Consider the following 12,364-nt stretch of genomic DNA (forward strand, 5'->3'; position numbering starts at 1 on the left):
GCATGACGCTAACGTATTTGGCACTAGGAACAAACGAACCAAGCCAGTGCCTTAAGTAGCCTAAAAAGGGTAAAAGAGAAATAATGAGGGGTTGGGAGGCAAAAGACTAAAAATTAAGTCCCTCCCAAAAAAAAATCCTTTACGGGGAGAGTGCTGCCTACCCCCGCCGACTTGCATTGCATTGTAAGCTACTAGCTACTACGCCTCAAACTAGCTTGCAAAAGATGAAAAGAGAGAAGTTGTCTCTATACGCAGGGGCAGGACGACTTCAATTCAAGGGTATTCAGTTGAATACCCAAATATTTTGAGAAATCTACTGATATATGAAATGTTCTAAGGAACATATAATAAAAGTAAAATATCATGTCATAACGAATGAGTAGCTCAGTTGGCTTGACTCATTTGGTTCAGAGTGCAAATCCCATCTCTTTGTCCTTTTTCCTTATTAATTATTTTTGTTATAGAAAGCTGATGCAACGTTGCTTCTACTCTTAAGTTTTCGTGTCAATTTCATTAGTCCGAAATTTGTATAAATTTATATATTTGGTACTTTTATTTTTAATTTCCCAAGCACAAATATCTCCCTTTCGCATAAAAACACAAATATCTTCAACACTTATGCTTCCATGTTAACTTCCTTAGTTATAAATTATACAAATTTACATATTCGATACTTCTGTTTTAAGTTTTTCAAGCACAAGTATCTTTTATTGTGAGGGTTTGCCAAGCACATAGGTGTGAACGTAGTTCATAAAAATATAATTAAATCTAGCACAAACTGCGAGTGTATTAAATGATTTACATTGCAAATATGTAACAAGGATGCTACAACGTAATATAATTTAAATCTAGCATAAAGAATGTGTATGTTTCAATGATTTCCATTATATCGGTATGAAAATAGTGCAACAAAACATATTTAGTGATTTCTAAGTGGTTAACTATGCAAAATAAAAATTATAAAATATACTCGTTACTATAAAATGCGAGAATTTGTAGGAAAGTATAAAAGCTTAGTACAAAGTTATATTTCCATGGCTGCTGGTAGTAAATGAGAAAGGAACCTTTGTTGCCAAGACGAAGGTATCCCAGTATCCAAGCTTAACATGAAGCTTGTCCCTTGAGTAGGCGAGTATCTTGAAACTTTTGAGCATACTTACATCGATCATATCGACCTCTTTAGCCGACTTAGCAGCTTTCATCAGCTCGGAATAACGGGCTTCCTCGATCAGCACATACTCTGCCTGAAAGTCAAAAGATTTCACATAATTCACATTTAATGTGCAAAACTAATATATATGCATATAAAATGGGAGATATTAATGTTTCATTGTGCTAACAAGCAGACTATGGTCAGCAGTATCACAAACAGAGAATTAAAAGATAATTTGTTTTAGCTACCATATAGTGGCACACAAAAACAGGATTCAATTTTATAAAGCAGGGCAGCAGCATCTAAATTGGCATGCTTGATGATGACAGAGCCGAAAATTAATTAGCACAAACTCACATACAAATTAGCAGCATACAAGCAGACTGCATACAAGCAGACTGGCCAGTAATTAGCACGCGCTCACATTTCAGCAAAGTACGTCCACATCCAATGGCAGGATCTACATTTGCGTGCTTGATGAGGAGACGAAGAGGAAAAGGAGTAATGTTTAGGACTGACGGTCCTCTTGCTGTTCATGAACCTTGCAAGGAGGGTCGGCGAAGCACGTCCACATCCAAGGGCTTCTTCTGGTGGAGCAGGGCACCAGACTGGCCTCCTTACATATCTTCAAGAGGAATCTTCACATGGATTATACCACATATCGCGACTACGAGAAGGATTTATGTACTCATGTACTTATTTGGCAGGCGCGCTTCATCATCCCCACAAACACCACCCATGTGAGGATGCTCATCAACAAGTGCCTTGTGGTCTTTGTTGTCCTCATTATTTTACTGGTCAGAGTGGGTTGGTGTGTGCGAGGGGTATATTCGGCTGAGGTTTTCGTTTATAGCTGCGCTTGTCAGTTGGATGGACGAGTGAGTACTTAGAATCATGCGATTTGACTCTGTTGAGGGGTATATTTGGCTTTCAGCCTGTTATTTATGACTGTTGTGGATTGTGTCGTCTCGTGATGCTAGTATTTGGCTTTTAGCCTATTATTTATGATTGCTGGGTATCGTGTCGTCCAGTGATGTTAGTATCTGGCTTTCAGCCTGTTATTTATGATTGTTGAGGATTGTGTCGTCTGTGATGCTATTCGGCTTTCAGCCTGTTAGACTAGTCACAATGGAGAGTATCATATAGTAGTATCATGCATATGATACTAGTGTAAGATACTATCTTCACAATGCATAGTATCATGTAATAGTATCATATGTTACATGTATTTAATGATTTTTAGAATCTCAATACAAATGTGTGTACAAGATTTATTTGGTATTAATTTTTCTAGTACTACGTGCTATGATACGGTATCTACCTATGATACTACTATCATCTCTTTTATCATTAATTGGTGTGACACATCAGCTTTTTGCATGCATGCAGTGTATGATACTAGCTATGATACTCCCATTATGAGTAGTCTTATTTATCATTGGCATTTCTTGTTTGTTGTTGTGAGATGCTATTTGACTTTCAGCCTGTTATTTATCACTGTCATTTCTTGTTGTTCTTAGCTGATACTCAGTGGGACGAGGATGGCATGCCCGCCATCCATGGATCAGAATTCGGTTACTTTTGAGTGCATTAGCGGACCTGGTATTCACCCGAACAACCTTAAATGCTCAGTGGACAGCTGACGGGGATGCTTATTTCGTGCCACGTTTGGTTACCTAGTCGTGTCTCCCAAACAGAAATGTAGTATTTTTAAAATTTAATAAAAAAACAGTCGAATTCATTCAAACTTGCTATATATTACATGGATTTGAACGAAATTCGATGAAATTAGTAGTACTTCCGGCCCCAAGAGAGGTCGTAGTACTAATGGAAGTTGTACATGTTATCATCGACGACGTCCTACTTGTCGTGCTCGTTGGGCTCATCGATGGGCTTGTCCTTCACCGCGCCGTTGGCCCCAAATTCACCGTCGTTGGTAAGATCGACGAGTGGCATTCCGGCATCACGGATGGACATGGCGATCGCATCATCGATGCCGCCCCTCTAGGTGTCCTTGTCGTTCAACGACGCCATGAACGTCGTGTTTAGCCCTAGGCAGTCCTCGGGGTCGCCGCTGCTTACGATGAGACGCTGCCGATGCACGTACTCCACCATCTTAACTGCCTCCTCGTCGTCCTGCTCCTCTTTCACCTCCGGCTTCGAAACGAGGAGGGCGCTGGGGCGCCTCTATTGCTGCCGCGCTGGTTCACGGATGGTGATTCCGCCGCCGCTGCTGCCGCGCCTCCGAATCACGGGCGACACCGCGCACTCGTGCTCCTCCTTGACCTCGCGCTTCGGCATAGTGTAGTGTGTAGCGCGGTGCAAGGAAGGCACCGACCACGCCGGGCCTGAAGAAGGTGACTGCGAGGGGGATGAGCCCGTCCTCCTCAGCTGCCACCGGAGCATGAAGATATGACGGCAGAGAAGGCGGCATTTCTAACCTAGGGGCGCCGTTGTGGATGCCGTCGACGACGTCCGGGAGGGTGCGACCGGGAACTCCCCGGAAACGGAGGCGCTCTTCCATGTTCCACGTGTTGGTCTTGCCGACGAGGCCGTCGGTGCTAGCCATGTTGGCGTCGTACTGCGCCTGGAAGAAGTCCGCCCACCAGTCATCGTTGCAGGTGGGGGCGGTTGCCGGAATCGTCTAGTAGTGACCGGGATCGACCTGTTCCCTCGAGGCAGGAGACGAGCGACGACCATGGAGAAGAAGGAGGGGGGATAGGGAGAAGGCCACCTCCCACCGTCGTGACCCCTACCTCAACCGTTCCACCCTCTAGGCCAGTCGCATCTAGGGTTAGGGGCGGGGATGGGGAGAGAAGGTGGGGATGGGGAGATAAGGTGGGGGTGGGATGAGAAAGATAAGGGAAGGAAGTGGCTTACCGGAGCCTCCGCCATCAGGTACCACCGAGAGGGTGAGGAAGACTCGCCAGCGAGGCTTCACTGCTCTCTTGAGACGAAGTGATAGACGGAGTTGCGGAAGCGTTTCCGTGCGTTTCCAAGGTCACGGGCTCATAAACTCGTAGGCGGAGGTTACACGCGCGGGTGGAGAGCTCGGAATTGGGTCAAGTTTCAAGGCTCTAATACTTGGGCCATTCCAAAACGGTGGAAATGGGCTCCAAATTCCAGATCGTGTGATTCCAAGGCCAATTCTATGCATTTAAATATTGTGTTAGGGTGAAAATTTAAGATCTATGATCATGCGATAACAGAGGTTGTGCACTGTTTCTTTCTTGAAAGCATTACTTTTGAAGAACTCGTCATTTTCGGAGAGCTTGGACTTCAGATATTATCATGGTGATGTTTGTGTTGTTGGTACAAGGCTTGGAACTCTATAGTGGGAATTTTTATTCTTTTTGCTCCTTCTTATTTTTCGGGTTGTTTGCATGTGTACAACAATTAGAGTATTGTGTTGCTGCAGATGCTAGGTGTAATTGGTATCTTCCCGACACAAATACATTCCTTTATCGAAAAGGTGTTTCGCTGTTCTAATATAGTCCTTTTATCGAAAAGAAAAAAAAAACTAGCAAATTGCCCTTTGAAAATCAACTTTATTAAAAGTAGGAATATCATCTACCTCTCTGGGAAAAAAGCTACTCCATCCATACATTTGCTATTTAGATGTATGAATTACTTAATAGTGGTGTAACAATTTGTTGGTCTAGAGTAGTGATGTCTACGTTCCCCCTCCTTTCCTGTAGACAGTGTTGGGCCTCCAAGAGTAGAGGTTTGTAGAACAGCAGCAAGTTTTCCCTTAAGTGGATCACCCAAGGTTTATCGAACTCAGGGAGGAAGAGGTCAAAGATATCCCTCTCATGCAACCCTGCAACCACAAAGCAAGAAATCTCTTGTGTCCCCAATACACCAAATAGGTGCACTAGTTCAGCGAAGAGATAGTGAAATACAGGTGGTATGAATATGTATGAGCAGAGTAGCAACGGTGCCGGAAAATAGCTTGTCGGCGTGTAGTTGATGGTGGTAGTATTGCAGCAGTAGTAACGCGAGTAAAACGAGTAAACAAGTAGCGATAGCGATATTTAGGAACAAGGCCTAGGGATTACACTTTCACTAGTGGACACTCTCAACATTGATCACATAACGAGAATAGATAAATGCATACTCTACACTTTTGTTGGATGATGAACACATTGCGTAGGATTACACGAACCCTCAATGCCGGAGTTAACAAGCTCCACAATAATGCTCATGTTTAAGTAACCTTTAGTGTAAGATAGATCAAAAGACTAAACCAAGTACTAGCATAGCATGCACACTTCGTCACCTTCATGCATATGTAGGAGGAATAGATCACATCAATATTATCATAGCAATAGTTAACTTCGCAATCTACAAGATATCATGATCATAGCATAAACCAAGTACTAACACGGTGCACACACTCGTCACCTTTGCACACATGCAGGGAGGAATAAAACTACTTTAATAACACATCACTAGAGTAGCACATAGATAAATTGTGATACGATGCACATTGCAATCATAAAGAGATATAAATAAGCACTTCACTACGCTCTTCATAACAGTGAATAAGTACTTCGTGAAATATAGCCTAAGAGACCCACACGGTGCACACACTGTCACCTTTACACACGTGGGACAAGGAGTCTCCGGAGATCACATAAGTAAAACCCACTTTACTAGCATAACGACATCTAGATTACAAGCATCATCATATGAATCTCAATCATGTAAGGCAGCTCATGAGATTATTGTATTGAACTACATAGGAGAGAGATGAACCACATAGCTACCGGTACAGCCCCGAGCCTCGATGGAGAACTACTCCCTCCTCATGGGAGCAGCAGCGGTGATGAAGATGGCGGTGGAGATGGCAGCGGTGTCGATGGAGAAGCCTTCCGGGGGCACTTCCCCGCTCCGGCAGGGTGCCGGAACAGAGACTCCTGTCCCCCAGATCTTGGCTTCGCGATGACGGCGGCTCTGGAAGGTTTCTGTGGTTTTCGTCGAACGTATCAGGGTTTTCGATCCAGGGGCTTTATATAGGCGAAGAGGCGGCGCAGGAGGGCTTCTGGAGGGGCCACACCATAGGGCGGCGCGGCCCCCCCCTTGGCCGCGCCGGGTATGGTGTGGGGCCCCCAGGGCTCCCTCTCGGCGGCTCTCGGGTGTTCTGGATGGTTCCGGGGAAAATAGGAACCCGGGCATTGATTTCGTCCGATTCCGAGAATATTTCGTTACTAGGATTTCGAAACCAAAAACAGCAGAAAACGAGAACCGGCACTTCGGCATCTTGTTAATAGGTTAGTTCCAGAAAATGCATAAATATGACATATAATGTGTATAAAACATGTAGGTATTGTCATAAAACAAGCATGGAACATAAGAAATTATAGATACGTTGGAGACGTATCAGCATCCCCAAGCTTAGTTCTGCTCGTCCCGAGCGAGTAAAACGATAACAAAGATAATTTCTTAAGTGACATGCTACCAACATAATCTTGATCCAATAATGATGTAAAGCATGTGAACTGAGATCAAATCACTCAAAGCAAATGTCTATATTGATATAAGAGATGATAATGCAAGAGTTAAACAAGCTAGAAGTTTTCATGAACTATTGCTTCAAAGACATGAAACCGCACAAAGTTCATTAAAGATGTGTTAAGTATTCAGCATAGAAGTTCTATCCTTCATTCCAAGCATCAAGTAAATTTTCACAACATAAGAAGGATTCAGTCAAGTAAACATAAACATGAACGTCATGAATCAAGCTGTTTCGAAGTCTACTCAACCGGTGAGCGCAAGCATTTGGTATTAGCACCAGGATGTTATGGCATAAAGAACGTTAATGGGGGTTTGGAAGGCCAATGAGAGAAAGTCTTACAAAGCTGTAAATGATTACTAGACAAGAGGAAGTCTTATAATCGAAGCTATGCAAGGAGTAGTGATTGCCATGCAACGGATGCACATAGAGCTATATGTGTATGAAAGCTCTCCAATGGAACTAGTGGGGGTGCATCCAACTTGGTTGCTCACGAAGACCTAGAGCACTTTTGAGGAGGCTCATCATTGGAATATACAACCCAAGTTCTATAGTGTAAATTCCCCACATAGTTATACTAGTAAAACATGAAAACTCTCTCATATGGAGTGTAGGTGCTAAACATGAGCACAAATGATGACTATGAATATGCAGGTGCTAAAACATGAGCACAAGTGTGGATAAAAGATAGTAATGCTGCCCCCTTTTTCTTTATTCTCTTTTTTTTTCTTTTTCTTTCTTTCTTTTTTTTTTTCTTTTTCTTTCTTTCTTCTTCTCTTTTTTTTTCTTTTCTCTTTTTTTTTTCTTTTTGATGGCCTCCACGGCTCTTTTCACTTTTAGGGGCAACATCCTAATATGACAACACACTTTTTGGTACAAATAACTCATAATGAATAAAACATGAAGTATGAAACTGTATGCCTCTGCCAGTGTAGCAGGATGTGCAATGATCTAGCGTAACATGGGTAAACCACACGTCAGCTCGTATAGAATCATGCAAAGCAATATACAAATAATAAATGACAACATGGCATGTAATGTAAAATGGATGTTGCATGGCAATATATCTCGGAACAGCTATGGAAATGCTTGTGGTAGGTAGGTATGGTGGCTGTTTTGAGGAGATGTATGGGCTTATGTGCAGGAGAACAAGAGGAAGTCCTCCCACGGGTTTGGATGTACAGGCGAAGTATGCACAATTCTCAATGTGAGCAAAAGGCAATGCACAGTACCGAAGAGGCTAGCAAATATGGATGGTGGAAGTGCCAAAAACCGTAGCTTAACATTAGTCAAAAAGAACTCACAAGCTTATTGCAAACATCTAGCAGAGTTCAACATTAAGAACATAATTTAAAATTTTACCGACCTTCAGCACAACTTAGTCATTACGATAAACCTTTAGACATGGAAAGCTATCAAGTCCAACTACGCCTTCAACTATTTAAATAGAGTTTGTAGTACGGCACAAGCTTAAAGACAACAATCCACTACTAATTTTAACTTATTCAACCAACAAGTTTTACCATCTAAATACCTCAAAACATTTGCAAAGAATCAAGTTATCAAAGCTCAATGATCTACAAGATTATGCAAGTGTTTCATTATACCACTACCACATGCAACATTTCCTTAACCAACCGAATAACAATGAACGAAGCAGTTTGCAACCTTCGCCATGAACATTAAAAGCTAAGAACACATGTGTTCATACGAACCAGCGGAGCGTGTCTCTCTCCCACACAAGGATGAACTTATTCAAGCAAAGCAAAAATAAAAACAAACAGACGCTCCAAGTAAAGTACATAAGATGTGACCGAATAAAAATATAGTTTCAAGAGAAGGAACCTGATAAGTTGTCGATGAAGAAGGGGATGCCTTGGGCATCCCCAAGCTTAGATGCTTGAGTCTTCTTGAAATATGCAGGGATGAACCACGGGGCATCCCCAAGCTTAGACTCTTCACTCTTCTTGATCATAGTATATCATCCTCCTCTCTTGACCCTTGAAAACTTCCTCCACACCAAACTTTAAGCAAACTCATTAGAGGGTTAGTGCATAATCAAAAACTCACATGTTCAGAGGTGACACAATCATTCTTAACACTTCTGGACATTGCTCAAAGCTACTGGAAGGTAATGGAACAAAGAAATCCACCCAACACAGCGAAAGAAGCAATGCGAAATAAAAGGCAGAATCTGTCAAAAACAGAACAGTCCGTAAAGACGAATTTTAAAATGGCACCAGACTTGCTCAAATGGAAAAACTCAAAACTAATGAAAGTTGCGTACATATCTGAGGATCACTCACGTAAATTGGCATAATTTTCTGAGTTACCTGCAGAGAATTAGACCCAGATTCGTGACAGACAGCAATGCTGTTTATGCGCAGCAATCCAAATCTAGCATCAACTTTACCATAGAGACTTTACTTGGCACAAAAACATGATAAGAAGAGGTTGCTACAGTAGTAAACAACTTCCAAGACACAAATATAAAACAAAGTACTGTAGTAAAAAAACACATGGGTTATCTCCCAAGAAGTTCTTTCTTTATAGCCATTAAGATGGGCTCAGCAGCTTTAATGATGCACTCGCAAGAAATAGTAGTTGAAGCAAAAGAGAGCATCAAGAGGCAAATTCAAAACACATTTAAGTCTAACATGCTTCCTATGCATAGGAATCTTGTAAATAAACAAGTTCATGAAGAGCAAAGTAACAAGCATAGGAAGATAAAATAAGTGTAACTTCAAAAATTTCAGCATATAGAGAGGTGTTTTAGTAACATGAAAATTTCTACAACCATATTTTCCTCTCTCATAATAACTTTCAGTAGCATCATGAGCAAACTCAACAATATAACTATCAAATGAAACATCCTTATCATGAGTCTCATGCATAAAATTATTACTACTCCCAACATAAGCATAATCAATTTTATTAGTTGTAGTGGGAGCAAATTCAACAAAGTAGCTATCAAATATAGGAGGCATATTGTAATCATAATCAAATTTCTCCTCCATAACAGGTGGTAACAAAAGACTACTATCATTATAATCATCATAAATAGGAGGCAAAGTATCATCAAAGTAAATTTTCTCCTCAATGCTTGGGGGACTAAAAAGATCATGCTCATCAAAACCAGCTTCCCCAAGCTTAGAATTTTCCATAGCATTAGCAACAATAGTGTTCAAAGCATTCATATTAATAACATTCCCATTAGCATGCATATAAAGTTCCATGGGTTTTTTAATTCTCTCTTCAAACACATCATGTCCTAATTCAAGATAAAGTTCATAAAGATCTCTCATATTTTTGTTGTTTTCCATTATGCCTTACTAGTGTAAACAAGAAACAAAAAGATGCAATTGCAGGATCTAAAGGAAATAGCTTCGAGTACTTACAACGGCGAAAATAGCTTGGTAGCCGAGATCCGGAGTGTGAGTACCTTTTACCTTTCCTCCCGGCAACGGCGCCGGAAAATAGCTTGATGTCTACGTTCCCCCTCCTTTCCTGTAGACGGTGTTGGGCCTCCAAGAGTAGAGGTTTGTAGAACGAGCAGCAAGTTTTCCCTTAAGTGGATCACCCAAGGTTTATCGAACTCAGGGAGGAAGAGGTCAAAGATATCCCTCTCATGCAACCCTGCAACCACAAAGCAAGAAGTCTCTTGTGTCCCCAACACACCAAATAGGTGCACTAGTTCAGCGAAGAGATAGTGAAATACAGGTGGTATGAATATGTATGAGCAGTAGCAACGGTGCCAGAAAATAGCTTGCTGGCGTGTAGTTGATGGTGGTAGTATTGCAGCAGTAGTAACGCGATAAAACAAGTAAACAAGTAGCGATAGCGATATTTAGGAACAAGGCCTAGGGATTAGACTTTCACTAGTGGACACTCTCAACATTGATCACATAACGGAATAGATAAATGCATACTCTACACTTTTGTTGGATGATGAACACATTGCGTAGGATTACACGAACCCTCAATGCCGGAGTTAACAAGCTCCACAATAATGCTCATGTTTAAGTAACCTTTAGTGTAAGATAGATCAAAAGACTAAACCAAGTACTAGCATAGCATGCACACTTGTCACCTTCATGCATATGTAGGAGGAATAGATCACATCAATATTATCATAGCAATAGTTAACTTCGCAATCTACAAGAGATCATGATCATAGCATAAACCAAGTACTAACACGGTGCACACACTCGTCACCTTTGCACACATGCGGGAGGAATAAAACTACTTTAATAACACATCACTAGAGTAGCACATAGATAAATTGTGATACGATGCACATTGCAATCATAAAGAGATATAAATAAGCACTTCACTACGCTCTTCATAACAGTGAATAAGTACTTCGTGAAATATAGCCTAAGAGACCCACACGGTGCACACACTGTCACCTTTACACACGTGGGACAAGGAGTCTCCGGAGATCACATAAGTAAAACCCACTTGACTAGCATAACGACATCTAGATTACAAGCATCATCATATGAATCTCAATCATGTAAGGCAGCTCATGAGATTATTGTATTGAACTACATAGGAGAGAGATGAACCACATAGCTACCGGTACAGCCCCGAGCCTCGATGGAGAACTACTCCCTCCTCATGGGAGCAACGAGCGGTGATGAAGATGGCGGTGGAGATGGCGGCGGTGTCGATGGAGAAGCCTTCCGGGGGCACTTCCCCGCTCCGGCAGGGTGCCGGAACGGAGACTCCTGTCCCCCGGATCTTGGCTTCGCGATGACGGCGGCTCCGGAAGGTTTCGTGGTTTTCGTCGAACGTATCGGGGTTTTCGATCCAGGGGCTTTATATAGGCGAAGAGGCGGCGGCAGAGGGCTTCGGAGGGGCCACACCATAGGGCGGCGCGGCCCCCTCCGGCCGCGCCGGGGTATGGTGTGGGGCCCCGAGGGCTCCCCTCCGGCGGCTCTCGGGTGTTCCGGATGGTTCCGGGGAAAATAGGAACCCGGGCATTGATTTCGTCCGATTCCGAGAATATTTCGTTACTAGGATTTCGAAACCAAAAACAGCGAGAAAACGAGAACCGGCACTTCGGCATCTTGTTAATAGGTTAGTTCCAGAAAATGCATAAATATGACATATAATGTGTATAAAACATGTAGGTATTGTCATAAAACAAGCATGGAACATAAGAAATTATAGATACGTTGGAGACATATCAAGTAGGCAGTGGACTAAGAAAATCGATTTAAGAAAATTCGTTATGACCTTTATTGTTTTAATTAATGTAGTAAAATGTTTTTGCAAACTAAATTTGTTTGCCAAAACGTTTTTATGTTATGGAAATGAAGTAATAATGTCGTAATGGATCATTCATTTAGCGCGCGAAATAATGTTAGTCAAAGTTGGAGGCAGCCTCCGGGTTGCGCTCTGCCCAGCTACACGAGCGGCTGCTGGTCTTGCCACAAAGCCTCAAGCGTGCCCCCTCCTCTGGCGGCGGCGGCGCGTCGACAGACAGCCAACAAGCGACCACCCTAACCGCCGGCCGCACGCGACGCGATGCTCCAATCTCTATGTCCATCGCCTTCCTCCATTCCGATTTGCTTCGTCCCCAGGGCACCATGTGTTTCATACAGGAGAATTACACAAGGACTAATATACCGGATAATTACATGGATTTCACAACTCTCTCTCTCTATATATATATACTAGATGATACCCCG

This window comes from Lolium rigidum, chromosome 4, assembly GCF_022539505.1.
Source record: "Lolium rigidum isolate FL_2022 chromosome 4, APGP_CSIRO_Lrig_0.1, whole genome shotgun sequence".
Lineage (NCBI taxonomy): Eukaryota > Viridiplantae > Streptophyta > Magnoliopsida > Poales > Poaceae > Lolium > Lolium rigidum.